Source organism: Cetorhinus maximus, chromosome 14, assembly GCF_964194155.1.
Source record: "Cetorhinus maximus chromosome 14, sCetMax3.hap1.1, whole genome shotgun sequence".
In the NCBI taxonomy this organism is placed as follows: domain Eukaryota; kingdom Metazoa; phylum Chordata; class Chondrichthyes; order Lamniformes; family Cetorhinidae; genus Cetorhinus; species Cetorhinus maximus.
In genome coordinates, this window is record NC_135892.1 from 7,109,304 (window position 1) to 7,129,320 (window position 20,017).

Below are 20,017 nucleotides of genomic sequence, written 5' to 3' on the forward strand. Positions count from 1 at the left end.
GTGATATAGGAAGAATGGCATAGATCTCTCAGCTTACATCAAAATCCAGTAGCCACTGAGTTTAAAATGTCAACTTTAGGGCAGCATTAAATATATATTTTTTCAATGCCATGCTACAATACCATCAGTATTTTAATGTTAAAACTTTTTTTTTCCAAACTGTTGCTCTGTAATATTCGGTGTTATACTCATCACAAGAACTGGAAATGCACATACAAACATACGAAATAGGGGCAGAAGTAGGCTATTCAGGCTCTCAAGCATAACTTATTTATAACATGCCTTATTTTTATTACTTTTTAAATTATTTTTGCTTGATCTATCAACAAATATTAAGTTGCCTGTTAGTCATTTTTCAAATGAAGATGTGGAGCACATACGAAGAAGCTTTCTAACACAACCCAGAGAAACAATGGGATGCATTTCAATTTTCTGGCCTTTTATTCCAGACCTACTTGGTTTCCCCCCTCCCTATGAGTCCTCCCTCCAAGGTTTTCAAATTAATTTCACTGCATAAAATTTAGTAATGAGAATGCTGCAGTAAGAGCACTTCATATCCTTGTCTTCAAACAATAAAAGGAAAATTTAGTTTTCAGAAGCTTTGACCCATGTTGGAAGAGAGGCTATTGGACTGATCTTTCCTGTCAAGACTGCAATGAATGGCCCTCAACCAAACATTTGCCATTGCAACTTTGGTGATTGCATAGTAATGCTAAAGCTGGTCTGCTGTAATTCATTTTCCTCTGAACACTTGTTAGCATTTGAATAAAATTTGCAGCTAAACCACATCAACAAAGGCGATGGGTGTAGTTGTTCTACATTGCATTCTATATTAGGTAGTACATTTGAAGAATATCACGTCAAATTTGATTGATCATAGTAGTTACATTTCTAGCCAACAGCCTGATATAAATGTGGTTCTATTGGGGAAAACTCATCTTTAAATGGAGATGATTCCTTACGACTGATGCAAAAATCTGTATTCATTAAAAATCTCGTGTGTAAGATATTGCACATTAAATGCTTATGATGGCACGTTAAAAATGCCTGCAACACGAAAAAGAGTCAAGTTTTTCTCATTAGCTGAAATGCTTATGTTAAAATGCGATCAGGAAAGATTCCAGAGAAAAGCAGCTAATTCAAATGCTGCAATTTCAACCAATCAGGCTGTCCAATTTAATTCCTAGCGCCACTTTGATTTCTGACCCAGTTGAATATGCAGTCATATAAATAACATTGACAATATGAGAAACGTCCAAAACTAAAATCATTGGGCAGTAGGTAAGTTCTGAGGTGGAGAGGCAAGAGGAAGAAAACAAACACGAGGAAAGCAGGGTGGCCGTTCTAGTTTTCGATATGTTGCTGTGGAAAATAATACTGAGAGTGACTAAGAACCCAGTGGGAAAGGATCCTTTAACCAACCCTGGGATTTCAAGATGCTGCTGACAAATCCTGTGTACTCTGTGCCCCCTGCAGAATTAGTCAGCTGAAATACTTATACCATATTCTTATGGAATTGCAATCCCCAAGGAGCAACATTTCAACTGGCACAAGAGGCCGGACGAAAGATGATAACCACGCTCTCAGATGTCAGACTAACCCCGTGCAATACCATCAGAGATTAGCTAGTATTTGTAAGTAAAAATACCGGGGATGTCGGCATATAAGTCAAACTTCTTTGAAGTCTCAAAGAATCCCTCCAAAAACAGGTGTCGACTTATACACCGGGTATAAAGGTGAAATGCCGGCGTGGGCATGGGTGGTGGCCATTTGGAAACGTCATTGGCTTCCGACGCAAAGAGTGGGTGCTTCTTCAACTCCTGAACACCTTCGCAACACCGCCCCCCCCGCCCCCCTCTCTGTTTTGCCTGCTTCATCCCTTATGCTTTGTTATAAGATACTGGTAAGTAAGATGTGCATTTGTGGGGAGAAAAATTGAGGCTGACTACTAACACAAGTATAGCTAGTCCTGGCTGAAAAGTGTGGGGGGCTGACTTAACTACAGAGTATATGCAAAAATATGATATTTGGGGGCTGGAAAAATGGGATTGTCTTAAATGCTGGGTCGGCTTATACACCGTGATTTATGGTATTTTATTATTTTTCTTCCTAATTTGTTAGTTTGTCACAGATCTTACAAACACCACTGAGATTATGATGAGTTAATCTGCTTTTATGATGCTGATTGAGATAAAGGCTTTGGCCACAACTGGAAGAATTCCTTTGCTCCTCTTTGAATAGTCCCATAGGCTCTTTCATATCCACTGGAGAGGTCAGTCAGAATCTTGGCTTAACATCTTATCTAAGAGCAGCCCCTCAGACAGTGCAGCTCTTCTTCAGTGCACTGCACAGGTTAAGAATTAAACTGGGAAAGGTTGGAAACCACTAGAAAACATGCAAAATCTTTCAGAGTTGTAGCTGACAATTACTGGGCAGATATGAAGGGAGTTGGAAAAACACTTGGCTGTCACAAAACATAATGCTGTTATGCATGGTACTGATCTGGGTCTATGCAAACAGTAGTAATATCTATTATTAAATTCTTTTTCATTTTATGAAACTAATCTGAGGTGCAAAGGCCACAGGGAAAAAGTCTACTTATTTTTACTTAATAAGTTGTGGCCCTTAATCAATAACAATTTTAATTTTCACAGGTTTATATTATCCTTAATGTAGTTTACTGGATTTCAGATTCAATTTAATTGAAAAATTCAATATTACCCGACAAACCAGTCTCAGCTTCTGGTGCTCTCTATTGCTATTTTACAAACTGAATGTCAAGTTGTAGCGCAGTGAGTTATAATATTGTCCTCTAGCCTCTGAAATATAGGCTTAAGCTCAAATCCAGATTGATGGCAAGAAAACCTCTTTTCTCTGAAGGCTGTTGTGTTCTTAAGAGAAATGAGCTTAGTCAGTCTATGCAGTTGCAGCCAAGATAATCTGTTGGTATAGCGCTGGGATAGCCACAGTGTGTATCCTACCCAATGTTGTATTACTGATGTAGGCATGGACACAGGTATAAAATTTGGAAAATGTTCCATCCCCCTTGATGTCCAAAGCACAAAATATTCCCTCCTAAAAATGACAGCAAAATACTTGTTCCACTGGCGGGGAAGCCCAGGACAAGGGGAAATAACCTTAAAAGCAGAGCTAGTCCATTCAGGAGAGAAATTAGGAAAGAATTCTTCGTGCAAAAGGCGGTAGAAGTGTGGAACTCTTTCCCATAAAAAATGTGTTAGCTCAATTAATAATTTAAAACCCAAAATCAATAAATTTTTGCTAGGGAAGCATACAAAAGGAACAAAACAGGTGGATGGTGTTATGATACAGATCTCACTGTATGGCGGGACGGGCCAGAGGCGTAGAATGGCCTAATGGTAAATGTTCCTATTAACCAGCTGGTATCCTCGGAGCAGTATTTTACGTCTAGCAATCCCTTTTATCTTTTTTCTTGCTGACTTGAACTTGCTGCCTCATTTTTTTTTTTAAAACCCACATTGCTGCTGACAAAGCAATTTGTTTCAGCTCTCTTAAATCACAGGCCAACACTCTAGACATCTGATACCTGCATGAACAGGGTGCCAAAGCTTCTCACAGGCAACCAGTGAAAAAACCAAACCAAACTTAATGTGCAGTTTCTTAGTTATGTGAAATGCAACTTTTTAAACTGTTTATAAGTGAATGAATGAATGTGAATCAGGGTAGGCGATGGAAATAATAGGAAAAGATCTGATCCCCGCCCCCCATGGTAACAGCTATCAAATAAATATGAAAAAAAAGCAATTGGTAATGTGGAAGAGATAGGGAAGAGAACAGGACGATTAAAAAAAGATTTTTTAAAAAATTTTAAACATTTTAAGTTCTTTTAACAGATGAAATTATGTTCTCCTGGCATTACAGTAGAATTAAAGCTATAAAGCTGATGTATGTCTGAATCTCAGCTGTATTAAATTTAAAAAATTTATTTTCAGCCTTATGGTGGGGAAGCTGAAAACAAAATGGCTGCCCCCAGAAGTGCAGAATTCTCTGGTGCTGACTACACATTAAAGGTTAAACGCTAACTTGTTTTTAAAAAAATTATTTGGTGATTATGCTGAGAGATGAACTGAAAATATCAGGAATGTCATTTTTCAATTCGATAATTAGCTTAAAGACGAAATTACACTTTCTAAATGCATCACATTTTTAAGGTAAAATGTTGTCTTCAGAGTAAACGTTATTTCATATTTTATGCATAAGGGGTTTCTCTTTAGCTTCAATCAAGAAATGTATCCTCACTCCATGGGCTGAATTTTCCCCCCGTTTGGGGGGTGGGGCGGGAGAGAGTTGATGGGCGGGTCCGTGTGTGCAGGCACACTTCCGATCGGCGCTCCCGATCGGAGGCGCGGTGCCATTTTACGTGGTCGCTCCCTATGCAGGAGGGGGGAATCCTAAAATAGAGAGCGCGCTCTTTCACACACGCACACGAAAGAGCGCACTAAGCTCCCTGAGGCTAAGTGCAGCCTCAGGGAGATCGGCTCCACGTGCAAAAATATCAAAAATAGAAAAATAAAATTCCCCTTACATGTCCCCTCATGTGACAATGTTATGAGCTGCGGCATGTTCATAATTTCCAACAAAACTTTATTAAAATTTTTAAAACCCTACATGAAACCTCATCCCGCCTGTGCATGAGGTTTCATGTTTTTTCTACTTCCCACCGGGGCTCCTGGCCTGCCCACCAACCTTAAGGTTGGACGGGCAGGTCCACTAATTACTTTAACTGATCTGTCAATGGCCTCAATTGGCCATTGACAGGTCGGCGGGCGCGCAGCTGATTTTGCTGCGCTCCCGCCTTCCTGAAAATTTAAATGGGGCGGGGTGATGTCGGGAGTTCCGCCCGACGTCAACCCGCATCATTTTACGTGTAGGCGAGCTGGCCCCGCCCCCACTCGCCAATAATAAAATCCTGCCCCAAGCATTGAAAAAGCATTCAATAATTTTGCTTGCAAACACTGACAGACCAATCAGCTGTAGCTTTATTTCAAAACTATTCCTGCAACAGGAATAGTTACCTCACCAGCTTTAGTGAACCCAATATTTTACCAGGCCATGGATTTTCACGTATTGAACTCTTTACAACCAACTACTTGAGTACAGATAATATGATTACAGCTCCAACTTTGTATGAGTAAACTTTTAACCTCAACAAAGTTACCAATGTTAATATCCACAATCACTGTTTATTATAAAAGTACATTTATTAGTCCCAAGCACATTTATCGGCATAAAGCACATTGAAATGATACAAGATGCAAGGGCAAAGGGGATGTTCTAATCATCAAAGACGATCTAGTTTTAAATATCAGTGTTTCACAATGCAATCCCATATATACGAATTAAAGTCAAATGTTTTCAAGTGCCTGCCTTCCAATTCAATTTTATTGCCTTTGGGAACTGTTCTGGGGGTTTGTTCTATTCAGTGACAGTGGCCATTTTTCATGAGGCCCCTTGCACAGTCTGTTCTTTGATGATAAGCTGCAATGGGAAAATATTTTCTGGTTGCAGAAAGACTTGCTTCCTCTCAGCAGCAGAATAAGACGCAGACAAACCAAATTAACTATGATAAATAGCAGAGTGTATACTTAATAACCCTACTCTTTTAATGCCTCTCATCTATTGCATTGCACAAGTTCAACCACCCAATGCACAAAGTTATGCTGTCGTAATTCTAAATTAATACACAACTGTTTCCAACTGTCATTTTCAATACTTTCTTCATTTAGATTGTAAATTATCTAAGATAACATTTTTACTTTTAATCACTTTACCTGAATTTCAGTGCTATCAGATTTTATTAATTTCTGTTAGATGCAAAATCAATAAGCATTTCTTTTCATTAAACTACAATCATAATTCATCGTCATGTTTACCAGAAAAGAAAATCTAGAAAGGCTATGTTAAAGTGACTCATATGGAATTAAAGATGCAGTTTATAACATAATTTTCCATTTTGCCCTTCAATTAGCATTTCTTGCGTGGACTGATTGGGCCGAATGATTTGTTTCTGTACCATAAATTCTATGTAATTTACAGGCAATCAAATAGGAGTAGAATCATTGAATCTTACAGCATGGAGGGGGGGGGGAGGAGAGTCCATTTGGCTTATCATGCCTGTACGTGTTGATAGTTTGAAAAAGTGTTAGACAATTTCTCCCACTCCCCTGCTTTTTCCCCATAAAAGGGTTTCACTAGTTATGGCAGTAGGTGTAATGGTTACGCACAGTCCTCAAAGATTTAACTACCAAGAGGCAACAAGGCGCAAACATGTTCTCGTCAGCATGACGTGCTATAAGCACATCTCTCAATCCTTCCATCATTTCTAAACTGTCAGCATTGGATGAGCAGATATTTCCTCTAGTTAAATATTAGGGACACAGGAGCCATTGTCTTCAGTCCTCACTGCAAACTTGGATTCCAAGCCATCAACCCCTTTGCCCTGGCAATTGTCTAAAGCTGAAGCAAAATATTTTGCAGCCTTGGTGTCATATTTGACCACAAGATGCGCTTCTGACTACATTTCTAAAACTGCATATTTCCACCTCCATAAGATCACCAATTCTGCCCCACCTCAGTTCATCTGTGGCTGAACTCCTCGTCCAAGACTTTCCTGAGGTATACTAGAATGGGAAAATGGTAGGTCTTGGTATTTTGGAAAGATGAGATCCAATGGGCTGGATGGCTTTTCCATCTGGACCTACGTTGTGACCTTGAGATACAATATATAGCTGCTGCTTGGATCCAAAATAATGTTCATTTGTTATTTAATTAATTACCAATTAGATATCATGGCACATTATCTGGACCTGCTACAGTACTGAAAGGACTGGGGTGCATCATATTAATGTGGCAAGACAATCTGGGCCAACGTTCTTACCTCTTATCACTCCTGCTTTATTTTTAAATGGGTATTTATTATTTCTTCCCGTGACCTTTGGGAAGCCCATCTTCTAAATTTGGTGGTGACTGTCGGCAAATAAGTCACGTGTAAAATACGGAGCAAAAATAAATAAATACACTGAAAAAGGGCAAACCCATAAGAAGCCTGGGCATTAAAAAACAAAATCATACTGTATACTAATTACTGCAGGAAAACCAATTTACAAATATAATATTGACACTTATCTTCAAGAGTGCACTCTCAAAATGGCTGACTGCTACTTCTCTCCAGTACAATTTTTACCTTTAGGAGGAGACAGTGGCGTAGTGGTAATGTCACTTGTCAGAGGCCCAGGCTAATGTTCTGGGAACAAAGATTCAAATCCCACCATAGCAGCTGGTGGAATTTGAATTCAATTAATGAAAAATCTGGAATTGAACGGTGACCATGAACTATAACCAAAGAAACCCATCTGGTTCACAAGAAGGAAATCTGCCGTCCTTACCTGGTCTGGCCTACATGTGACTCCAGACCCACAGCAATGTGGTTGACTCTTAAATGCCCTCTGAAATGGCCTAGCAAGCCACTCGGTTCAAGGGCATTTAGGGATGGGGCAACAAATGCTAGCCTTGCTGGTGATGCCCACATGAAGGAATAAATTTTTAAAAAGACACAACATACTTCTGACAAAACAATCTAGGGAACAGCATGTCAAGGTAATTTAAGTGGGTTTGAATGACTTCTGGGGCCTTATAATGATGACAATGGATAAAATGTGCAACTCCTCTGGGCTAAGTGGAGGCAAAACTGCATGGAGAAACCGGGGAGAAGCACATTTAAACGCTGCTCTCCAGAATTCCTGTCCCCACTCGTCAGATGAAGATTAGTTCTACCAGCAATCCTGGTCAAGTTCAGCCCTATGATCTTAGGCCCATTTGTCAGATTCTTCAAAACCCTACTCACCCAGTCATTACTTGCATTAGCAGCGCAACTGATGAGAGAATCATCAGGCCCCATTATCTCTGAAGAGGCTCCTAGCACAATCTGTCAAGATGAAAATCTCCGTTAGGAGAAAAGTTTTATGAGATAAATTTTACTTATTTCTATATTTTAAATTGGTCACCTTCCCGATTTGAGAAAAATTCTCACATTTATATAGCATTGCTCACAGTTTCAGGACACCCCAAATTGCTTTACAACCAACAGTTTCATTCTTAAGTGCAGCCACCATTGTTATGCTAAGTGTGACATTCAAATTGTGCAGACAAGCCTTCACAAACAGCAGAATAAATTATTCACACATAATGGGCAGTATTTAACGCAGGCAACCGTGGTCTCACCTACCGGCTAGAGAGCGGGCAAGAGCCTTGCGTTGCCTCCTTTGGGGTAGGCCTCTTAGTCACTTAAGTGGCCAGCAGCAGGCCTTCCTTAGGAACAAGACCCCGGGGCGGAAATCCCAACCCCCAAGTGATGCTGGCCAATCAGAGGCCAGCAGGTGTTCACTGCAGACAGCGTTAGTGGGGGTGATAGCAGCATCCAGCAATGCAGCCAGGGAGAAAGCTCCAGGCCACAGGCAAGTGAGGGTAAGAGGGCGTTGCAGGAGACAGGGATGGGTTCAGCAGCAAGGATAGTGGGGTGGCTCTCAGCAGGCCCCCGTCCCTTCCTCCCCACAACACTTCCTGATGCTGGGCCCCTCAATCAAACACTGAATACCTGTGAACATGGAACACCCATCCCCCCTCCCCTGGTAGCCTGCAAGCAAACACATCAGGATTTGCTTTTCGGGCTTCCTGCTTGGTGACTGTCCCAGCTGTCACTGGGGATGAGACCCTTAAGTGGGCATTAATTGCCATGGTGGGGCAGGAAGGGTGTTCACAAGCCTTCCCATCCCAGGCATAATTGAGGCAGATTGGGAAGGCAGTTGGATCCCCACCCACCCAATTAAATGCTCCCTGCCTCCAAAATGGCCTTTGTAAGAGGACATTAAATTCCATCCCATGTGGTGGTGTTGGTTCAGAGGGGAATGAAGGCCACGTGAATAATTTACATTTATATAATGTCTTTAATGTTTTAAAATTCCCAATTGCACCTAATAAATGCAAATAGAAAAGGAAACAGATGCCAAGGAGGGATCCATTAAAGAAGTGGTTGAAGGTCTAGACAAACAGGTGGGTTTGAGAAAGCTTTTAAAGAGAGATAAATAGAAAGTAGAACAGAGAGGAAAGACTGGAGAGAGGAAAGGAGAGTGAAGAGAAAGAGAGAGAGTGAAAAAAAAAGGAAAGGGGAGAGAGGCAATGGGCAGGAAAGAAGTGAGAAAAGGGAAAGAGAAAGCGGTATGCTACGGACAGGGATGAGAGAGAACGGAAACCCCTGTTCCCTTCTCTTACCGTCCGTAGTCAGTGTGTTGTTGAAAAGGAAGATATGTGCATTTCTTAATCCCCGAGTGTGTGGACAATTTAAACAAAGCTTTTTGTGGGTTTAAATGAACAGGATTACTTACTCACGTGTTTATCCTGAAAATCTAAAGCTACGTCACTCACTCAGCCACTTTCTCACACACACTCGAGCAAAATACAGTTAAAGAAAATAGTGCACTTTTACAAGTTATGAATTACGAACTATTCTTTTGTTCATGTGATTGGCTCATCTTAGAAAAAACATATGGTGCAGGCCTGATGAAGAAGAGGTTTTTCACTCCTGAAGTGTAGTTAGGTGAGTTCAATAGCCAAAGTTGTATACCAGAGTCACTGCAGGATTCTCTTGAAAAGATGTACTTTCTACAGGTCACAAATTTTGTTCCAGTAGGTCGGCTTTCTGTACTGGTGGGCTTGAAAAGGCACAGGCTTGGCGACCTTACAATGTTGTAGTCTCCAGTTCTTAAAGGAGTAAATGTTATTGCCCTTTCTGCTGCCACTGTTGTGCCTCTTGCAGACAGCCCTTAAAATTCATTATGGAGGCCAACATGGCTGCCTTACTATGTGGTTTTTTGCACAGTTCCCCTTTCTGAATATGGTGTTGGGCTCAGCTGAAAAACACAACCTGGGTCTGTGTGTGCAGACATTCACCCTGGACGGTTTGAGACAATTTCCATCTTTGTTTCTGAAAAGACCCTTGCAGGTCAGAAATTCTCTTGTGGATGGTCTCAGGAGATGTTTAATGACACCTTCTTAGCTTGGAATGTGTCATTTTGTCCTCTCAAGACAGTGTGGCAGTTTGAATTCACAGATCAAGTCAGGTGACTCTTGGCAACCATCTTTTGCAGCACTTTAATGTCCCTTTTTAAAAGAAAAGTCAGTACCAGAAGATTCCACACTGATTTAAGAATATGACATGCCTTTTACTGGCCATGACAGATAGAAGAGATAAAAAGCAAAAGGGAAAGGGAGAGGCACAAAAAGGAGAAAAAAAGTGAAGAAAAAAAGAGTTCCAGAGGATGAGGCTATGGTGGTTGTAAGCTCTGCCATCAATGATGTTGTTGAAGGTAAGGAAGATATATATATGACTACAGTTAGAAGATCAAAGGGTCCTGGTGGTATGGGGAGGTGGAAAGTGAGGAAGGTGAAACAAGACTGAAGATGTTGCAAAGCTATGGGAGATGAAAGCAATGGGAGGGGGGATTTGAAGAAATTGATGACCAGCTTTGATCGTAATAATATACCATAGGACAGGGAGCCAATGTAGATCAGGTAGAATAGGGATCATGGCAAGCAGGGCTTAGTGAGAGACAGAATAAGGTCAGCAACATCGTAAACAAGCTGAAGTTAGTAAAGGAGAGAGAGAGTTGGAATATCAAGTCAAGGTGACAAAAGCAGGCATATAGGTGGGTGTGGAATGAAAGTAAGAGTAGATTGGGCAGTGTTGGACCGGTGGAAATAGGTGATGGGATAAGTGTGAAGCTCAGCTCAGGATCTACCAGGATGCTAATGTTTCTCAAGACCTGGTTCAACTTTAGTGAGCAGCCAAGGAGGCAAAGGGGCAGAGTGATGGCTGAAAGAAATTGTTTCCATTTTTTTGATGTTAGTTTAGAGGAAGTTGTGACACATCATGACTAACCACCAAACATGCAATCTGACAGCACTGATTAAGCTGTGCATTCTAGAGATATGGTAGAAAGTAGGATCAGATGTCTTCACTACGGGCACAATCGGTGATCAAGGTACAAAGTGTGCACGTAATTGTGTTAGATTTACGAAATGTTTCTTTTCTCAATTTTCCTTGCATATCATCAAATGTAAAATCTTTCATGAACCAGCACAATTGGGCTGCATTTTAAAATGTACTTTTTAAAATAAGTTTGCTTTAAAAAACATTCTTTGATACATTCAAGAGCAGGAACTCAGTGCAATTTGATTAAAACAGCTGAAAATGGGTTAATAAATAATTGAACATTAAAACATTAAATAATAAACATTAATAAAACACATTTTTAATTACAGTGATTAGTCCATCACCTGAGTAACCATATTTTAAATGGAGAATTTGGAAGATGATAGGCAGGAAGCTTGTTCAAAAGTCTCAGAAGAAAGAGAGGGTAGAGATTGGCCACAGTTAATGCATGACACATTTTTAAATAAAATTATTTGTTCATGAGATATGGGCATCATTGGCTAGGCCAGCACTTATTGCCCATTTCTAATTCCACTTGAGATGGTGATGGTGAGCTGCCTTCTTGAACGGCTGCACACACAGCAGTACACACAGAGTGCTGTTAGGGAGAGAGTTCCAGGATTTTTGACCCAGGGACAGTGAAGAAATGGCAATATAGTTCCACGTCAGGATGGTGTGAGACTTACAGGTGGCGGCATTTCCAAGCATCTGCTGTCCTTATCCTTCTAAGTGGTAGAGGTCGCGGGTTCCACACTCCTTGGAATTTTGACTGGGGCACCTCCTTATTTGACATAGAGACAGGTTTTCTGTCCAGTTAAGGGAAGCAGGTGGGCTTGTGAAGCTGGAGGGCCAGAGGCTTTCCAGCTTCAGAGGAGCAACCAGCTGCGGTGAATTGTAAGCAGCCAAGAGGAGGCTTCAACATGGAGGTGCCCTCTTGGAAACATCTTTAAAAGTTCAATTAAAAAGTAATAGAAAAAAAGCAGTTAAGTCACCAGCATGGGGAGGGGAAATCCCTCCACAGGGCAGCCTTTGGCTGCATCTGCACCCAGCCAGCCAGCAGGGAGGACCTGTGGGCCTGCCACTGCATACCTGCCTCCAGGCAGCTGAATTGTCACCGTCGTATCATGAATTCCCTACTGCATTTTTAAGTGACTACCTTATACTTATGGTCCCTGGTTCATGTCTACCTGCAAGTGGAAACATTTTCTGTGCAGCTATCTTATCAAACCCATTTATAAGCTTGAAGACTTCTATCAGGTCTTTTTTCTAGAGGAGAGGGCCAGCCTATTCAATTTTTCCTGAAAGGTATAACCTCTCAGTTCTGGTATCATTCTAGTAAATCTTTTTTGCACCTTCTCCAGTGCCTCTATATCCTTTTAATAATATGGAGACCAGAACTGTTCACAGTGCTCCAAGTGTGGTCTAACCAAGGTTCTGTATGAGTTTGAGATAATTTCTCTGGATTTCAATTCTATCCCTCAATAGAAATAAACCCTGGTGCTACGTTTGTTACAGAGGGATATAGACAGTTAAGTGAGTGGGCAAAAACGTGGCAGATGGAATATAATATGGGAAAGTGTGAGGTTATGCACTTTGGCAGGAAGAATAGAGGAGCTGAATATTATTTAAATGGCGAAAGACTGAAGAAAGCTGGAGCACAGAGGGATTTGGGGGTCTTCGTGCATGAATCCCAAAAAGCTAGCATACAAGTTCAGCAGGTAATAGGTAAGGCAAATGGAATGTTGGCCTTTATTTCAAAGGGAATGGAGTATACAAATAGGGAAGTCTTGCTAAAACTATACAAGGCACTAGTTAGACCACACCTAGAATACTGTGAACAGTTTTGGTCCCCTTATCTAAGGAAAGATATATTGGCATTGGAGGCCAGAGAAAGTTCACTCGGTTCATCCTGGGGATGGAGGGATTTTCTTATGGAGGAGAGGTTGAGTAGGTTGGGCCTGTACTCATTGGAGTTTAGAAGAATGAGAGGTGACCTTATTGAAACATATAAGATTCTTAGGGGGCTTGACAGGGTAGATGCTGAGAGGTTGTTTCCCCTTGTGGGAGAGTCTAGGACCAGAGGGCATAATCTCAGAGTAAGGGGGCGCCATTTAAAACAAAGATGAGGAGGGATTTCTTCTATGAGGGTGGTCAATCTGTGGAATTGTTTACCACACAGAGGGCTGTAGAAGATGGGTCGTTAAGCATATTCAAGGCTGAGACAAACAGATTTTTAATCAGTAAGGAAACCAAGGGTTATGGGGAAAAGGGAGGAAAGTGGAGTTGAGGATTATTCGATCAGCCATGATCTCATTGAATGGTGGAGCAAACTTGATGAGCCGAATGGCCTACTTCTGCTCCTATGTCTTATGGTGTTATGTTTGCCATTTTTGTTAATGATCTTTTTAACCTGTGTCTATGTTGTGTATCTGTACCTCCACATCCCTCTACCCCATTTCGATGCTTATTTTCCAAGGAATCTCTTCTTATTCTTCCTGCAAAATGTACTACCTTATACTTACCTATATTGAAGATCATTTGCAATTACATCCCCATTCTGCAAGCTTATTAATGTCTAAGATACATGGTAATACTTGATGTATCAAGTCAGACATGATGAGCAGACTGGATGCACATTAAGTATCTCCCTGCTCCTCTTATACTCGTGGCACGGGACATTTTACATTTAACTGAGCAGTGAACTTAGTTTTATTGTCTCAAGTGAAAGTCACCACCTCCATTCTGCACTGGAATATCATTTGCGTTTATATGTTCAAGACTTAATGAGGTATAAATCTAAAACCTTCTGACTGAGAAGTGAGAGAGCTATAACTGAACTGATGTTTTGATACACAATAACATACATAATTAATGGAACCTATTTAATCTGGTACAATGCTGTAATTCAATACTTGATTTAATGGGATTACAACACTGCTACAATTACAGAACAAATTTAAAGTTCATTCAGTACTGTAAAGGTCAGAGTGCTTTTCCATTCTACAATTTGAGGTATAAATTAGGTAAACATTTTCAAAGAGCATTAAATAAATAAATAAATAACAAATAAAAATGCATCAATTTCACTTGCAATTATAAAATAACCTGCCAGAAATAGCCGTCGTTGTTGTCCCATTCAATATATTCATGAAGGCTACTGTCTGATTCCCAAATCAACGGCAGAGGGATATGAGCACATTAAGGTAGATAGGTGATAAAATGATGCCTGTCAGTTCTGTACATGGATTGAAAGAGCAATGGAGATGTCAAATTAGCCATTTCTCATCTTGACAGTTACTGTTTCTCAAACTGATTAACATATTCGACTTTTAAAAAAATTAAATTTAAATAAGCCTTGTACATTGATCTGCAATTTTCTTTATTCATTCGTGGGATGTGGGCTTCGCTGGCTGGGCCAGCATTTATTACCTATCCCTAGTTGCCTTTGAAAAGGTGGTGGTGAGCTGCCTTCTTGAACCGCTGCAGTCCATGTGGTGTAGGTACACCCACAGTGCTGTTCGGGAGGGAGTTCCAGGATTTTGACCCAAATTCTATGCACTGATTTACAAAACGTATTTCAGCTTCTCGTCATAAGGAACCCGAATATCACCACTTAATTCCATATGTAATTGCCAGTTTATATATTTTTTAATTCATTCATGGATTGTGGGTGTGGCTAACAAAGCCAGCATTTTATTAACCATCCGTGACTGCCCTTGAAAACGAGGTGGTAAGCCGCCTTCTTAAAAACTGTGACCAGCTTGCTAGGCCATTTCGGAAGTAGTTCAGAGTCAATCACATCACACTGGGTCTGGAGTCGCATATTGGCCAGATCGGGCAAGGACAACCAACTTCTCATTTCACAAAAGGGCATTAGTGAACCAGACAATCTAGTAGCTTCATGGTCACCACTACTGATCGTAGCTTCTAATTGCAGTTTTATCTAATTAACTGAATTTAAATTCCTCCAGCTGTCTTGGTGGGATTTGGACCCATGCCCTGGATCATTAGTCCAGGCCTCTAGAATTCCATGCCATTAACGTAACCCGTATGCTACTGCACCCTACATGTATTTACGATGGGCGTAAGGGCCTGTTTCTGTGCTGTATAACTCTATGATTCTATGGCTCTATTTCCGTAGATAAACTTTCAACCTCATTGCAGGGACCAGGTATCAAAGGTAAGGATAGAAATAAAGGTCTGATCGCCACAAAATCAAAATGTCAACAGGGCAATCAAGTCACCCCATCTCCAAGTGCATTGTGTGTGTGTTTTTTTTTGTCAGGTTACACGTAAACTACATGCATTCACACAAAGGTTTACCATAAATAGCAATTTGAAAAAAAAATTAAAACTCAGTATTCAATAATATTTTAACAAATATACACTCATTTATATCCTTCCTGCATATCAAAAAAACTAAATGATATGCAATGCAAACTTGTGAAATAGCATTGTAGACATTGATATAAAAGCAGAAAATGCTGGAAGAACTCAGCAGGTCTAGACATGCTGCCAGACCTGCTTAGTTTTTCCAGCATTTTCTGTTTTTATTTCAGATTTCCAATTTCTGCAGTGTTTTGCTTTTATTGTATACATTGATAACCTGTTTAATTGCTCGATGCAAGTCCTAGAAGAATAGATTAATCCAGTTTATAAAAGGTAAAAAGAAGTTGCAGCAATTACGCTCTTTGTAGTGATAATACTTTCGAAATTTACATGTGAATCAGCCCAAGCGATTGAAGACTAAGCCAGACTGCATTTAGATCAAGTGGTAATAGATACACGGAGCTTATTTCAATGGAAGTACAGATTGTTATTATTGATCTCAGACTCAAGGGAGACATTAAAAATGGACAGAATTGTACAACACAAAGGCATAGACTGTTGGAGTAAATCATTAATGCATAATTAAACAAACTCCAGTACAAAGAGAAATCAGCAAGAGCTATCAGTAAAGGTCTGCTTTCTCTGCAGAATCCTCAACAGTAGTTAAATATAATCTAGCTGAAGGTTTTAAGTATTGTGCATGGCTGTCATAGCTTGAAGTATTCATCTAATCTTTAAAAATGTGTACTATTCCACAATGCATGAAATACAATCCATTCAGCAATGGTACACTTTAGTGCATCAATATATGTTTCACTATCAGTATTGCTTCTGAACTTCAGCTGTGGCTCAGTTCATAGCACCCTCGCCTTTGAATCAGAAGGTTGTGGGTTCATGTCCCACTCCCGGAAACCAAGAACTGTGAATGTACTCGAAAGAGTTGCTATCTGTGACTGTTGATAACTCGAAAGAGTTACAACACCCCCAGCATTGCTTCTGAACTTCAGTTGCATAAACACAAACTACATGCATTCAAACAAAGGTTTACCACAAATAGCAATTTGATATTAAAACTCAGTATTCATTAATATTTTAACAAATATACACTGGTTATATCCTTCCTGCACATTAAAAAAAAACTAAATGATATACAATCCAAACTTGTGAAATAGCATTGTAGACATTGATATAAAAACAGAAAATGCTGGAAGAACTCAGCAGGTCTAGTAGTAAGGCCCAAATTTTTGCCACGATAGAGCCTGGAAATTGCAAGTTCTGTCCCCGACATGGCACGTCCCATTTTTGCAGGGGTGGGAGTGGGGGTGGTTCATGCTTCGTGCATGCACGATTCACGGATGCAAGCTGGCCATTTAAATCATCAGCTGCCTCCACTCAAGTCAGATTTTGGTAGACCAGGAGTATGAAACCTGAAGTGTGCAGAGTAGAGCAGGGTATACTTTTGGAGAGATAAGGTTTGCCTTTGGTTCTGGTCCCGGGACACTTTGGGGGAGGTCAGATGCCCTTTGGAATTTTTAGAATTAGGCATGAATGTGCGTAAAAATGCATAAACTCATTAACCGTAAAGTTGATTGGAATTGTCAACAGACCTATCAAAATCAACTGTCAAAAGCAACTCTCAAGAGGACCTGTCAATAACGTCAAGACGACTTGTCAAAAGCATCTGTCAAAGACAGCTGTCAAGTTATCAAGGCATTTAAAACTCCTGCCCTTTGAAACTTTGAAAAAAAATCTGGGGTGTTAAAAAAAACAATGCTTGCTATTTCACTGTTGACATAAGCCTGAGGGCTTCCATTTCTGGATTACTGCTGCATGACTGATTTCATTACCATCCATTATCACAGCCTGCCATTTCACAGTTTGATTGACAGCTACAAGTGGTTAGAGACTCTTTGAATTAGAACTATGATTTCCAATGCTTGTTGTTATAAGGGATTGTGCAACTGAATGAAATGTTTGTTGTTATGAGGCTTTACATGGTTGAAGGAATGTAAATATAATAAATGCATTTTTATGAATCAGTGCATTTTTTCAATGTAATGAAGTCTGCAGTTGACACTTTTATTTTATCTCATCTCTGCATGGGTCCTGAGGTCTGCCCATGGTGGACACTGGGTGAGTTGGCATGGTAGGTGTAAAGGCAAAGGGTGGTGGATGGGCGCATGGGTTGGTACTAAGTTGACATAAGAGCTATAAAGGGCCAGGGATATAAATTGGCATGGAGTGTGTGCGGGACCATGGAGGTAGGTACGGAGCATAGGTTGGTATGGAGGGTATGATGGGTTATGGGTTGGGTACAGGGCATGAGGTGGAATGGGCTAGCGTGGATGGGCAGGGGGAGTGCATCAGGAGCGAGGGGGCCAGGCGGTCAGGGCTGTAGGGATGTTTCACGTATTCATTTAAAAAAAATTTTGGACACTGTGCTGGAGCAAGCCCTGAGGGAGGCCTTCCACCCTACCCAACTCCATGCCCAGCATCATTCTCACTATTTCCAGGGTCACCTCCCAAACACGCCCTCTCACCCCCAGGACCAAAAATCTGAAGTCCACGCAGCCATTTTTAAAATGGGAATTTTCCCGACTCTGCAAACCCGACTCACAGACGAAGATCCAGTGTACATCTGAAGAGAGAGAAGTACTTAAAAATAAAAGCAGATCTCCTGTGCCACTGCTCAGTGAGGAAGTGAGTATGCTTTCTATAAAATTCATTCTTGCCATGTTGGCATCAGTGGCAAGGCCGATATTTATTGCTCATCCCTAGTTACCCTAAGAAGCCGGTGGTGAACCTCATTCCTAAACCGCAGTAGCAATTTGGTGCAACTGAGTGACTTGCTAAGCCGCTTCAGAGAGCAGTAAAGAAGTCAACTACATTGGTGTGGGGCTTAGTGGGTTTGTACAACAATCAGCTTCTTGGACACCTTTACTGATACAGCCCCCACCACTTCGGAAAGCCACAGTGGTGCTAAGCTGATTTTCCTGTGTGTGTGTGTTTGTTTTTATTCATTCATGGAATGTGGGCGTAACTGGCTAAGCCATCACCCATCCCTAATTGCCCTTGAGAAGGTGATGGTGAGCTACCTTCTTGAAGCGCTGCAGTCCATGTGGGTAGGCACACTCACAGTGCTATTAGGGAGGGAGTTCCAGGATTTTGATCCAGCGACAGTGAAGGATAGGCGATATATTTCCAAGTCAGGGTGGTGAGTAGCTTGGAGAACTTCCAGGTGGTGGTGTTCCCACGTGTCAGCTGCCCTTGTCCTTCTTGATGGTAATGGTCGTGGGTTTGTAAGGTGCTAAGGACCCTTGGCGAGTTCCTGCAGTGCATCTAGTAGGTGGTACACACTGCTGCCACTGTGCTTCAGTGTTGGAGGGAGTGAATGTTTGTGGATAGGGTGCCAATCAAGGGGGCTGCTTTGTCCTGGATGGTGCCAAGCTTCAAGTGCTATTAGAGCTGAACTCATCCAGCCGAGTGGAGAATACTCCATTGCACTCCTGACTTGTGCTTTGTAGATGGTGGACAGGCTTTGGGGAGTCAGCAGATGAGTTACTTGCCATAGGATTCCTAGCTTCTGACCTGCTCTCATAGCCATAGTATTTATATGGCTAGTCCAGTTCATTTTCTGGTCAATAATAACCCCCAGGATTTTGATAGTGGGGGATTCAGGGATGGTAATGCTAGTGAGTGTCAAGGGGCGATGGTTAGATTCTCTCTTGTTGGAGATAGTCATTGCCTGACACTTGCATGGTACGAATGTTACTTGCCACTTGTCAGCCCAACCCTTGTCAGGATATTGTCTAGGTCATGCGGCATTTGATCATGGACTGCTTCAATATCTGAGGAGTTGCGAATGGGTGAACATTGTTTGCTGACGATTGCACAATGCCACTTCTGACCTTATGATGGAAGGAAGGTCATTGAAGAAGCTGAAGATGGTTGGGCCAAAGACACTGTCCTGAGAAGCTCCTGCAGTGATGTCCTGGAACTGAGATGATTGACCTCAACAACCACAGCCATCTTCCTTTGTGCTAAGTATGACTCCAACCAGTGCAGAGTTTTCCCCCTGATTCCCATTGACTCCAGTTTTGCTAGGGCTCCTTGATGCCATACTTGGTCAAATGCTGCCTTGATGTCAAGGGCAGTCAGTCTCACCTCATGTGCGTGCGTGCACGCCCACAATTACTATTGAATACGAGTGCAGAAAATTGCTAGCGAATAAATGAAACAGGACTTATTGCAGCATAGAGTCAGTCTCGGCACAGTTGACAGCACACTCCCCTCTGAAACAAGGTTCCGGGTACCAGTCCCACTCCAGGGCTTGAGCACAATGATCAAGGCTGACACTCCACTGCAGTACTGAGGGAACATTGCACTGTCAGAGGTGCCATCTTTCAGATGAAATATTAAACCAAGGTCCACTTGGGTGGAAGTAAAGGATCCCCTGGTACTATTTCAAGTAAGAGCAGAGGAATTGTCCCCGGTGTCCTGGCCAATCCCTCAATCAACATCACAAAAAACAGATTAATTAGTCATTATCACATTGCTGTTTGCAGGAGTTTGCTAAACACAAATTAGCTGCCACATTTCCTACATTACAATAGTGACACCTCAAGAAAAATACTTGACCATAAAGCATTTTAAGATGTCCAG

General features: G+C 41.3%; 1 protein-coding gene across 1 annotated transcript in view; it reads right to left on the bottom strand.

The window, feature by feature from the left end:
* Nucleotides 1-20,017, bottom strand: part of pak5 (p21 protein (Cdc42/Rac)-activated kinase 5) — a 193,199-nt gene that overhangs the window by 51,095 nt on the left and 122,087 nt on the right. The gene's annotated exons all lie outside the window — the stretch shown is intronic.